The sequence below is a fragment of the Podarcis erhardii genome (assembly GCF_964252035.2).
Source record: "Podarcis erhardii genome assembly, chromosome: 3".
In the NCBI taxonomy this organism is placed as follows: domain Eukaryota; kingdom Metazoa; phylum Chordata; class Lepidosauria; order Squamata; family Lacertidae; genus Podarcis; species Podarcis erhardii.
The window spans coordinates 103,206,530-103,207,079 of record NC_138507.1 but is presented as its reverse complement, the minus strand read 5'-3'; positions in this window follow the sequence as shown (position 1 = coordinate 103,207,079).

The following is a 550-nucleotide window of genomic DNA, read 5'->3' as shown; positions in this document are numbered from 1 at the left end:
AGCAGGAAAGAGTAAGACTACAGATCCTAGCGGCAGCGGGCAGGAGATTGGGAAGTCGAGTCATCAGCCGTGTGTCATGGTGGCACACAGCAGTCCTTTGAGTCTCAAGTACTGGGGCTCATTGAGAGAAGGAATCAAGCAAGGGAGCATAAAGATTAGGCATAGTAAGGAGCTCAAGAAGCTACAAGGCCAGGTAGAGGTAAAATGAAGAGGCTACAAAACACCTGAAGTTCCCTTTTGCATGGGGCATAATTATTTCCTCCCACCCCAAAGTGACAAAGCACCTATATATTCCATGACTTTTACAAAGAAGCCTAGGAACAAATCAAGGGCTAATATGGAGAAAAATGTTGATAATGATGACAAGCTTTCCTATTTTCTCTGTGTCACAATGTCTGGCTTATTCAGCTGAGTTACCAGCTCTGGTGAATGAGGACCACTCTCATAGGTACCAGTCTTCTAGCGCAGATTGTACAGAGCAATCGCCTTTGAATCTGAAGTTGCAAACCTAGGTATACCGATGTCAGTCCCCGATAACCCAGAGACTAGA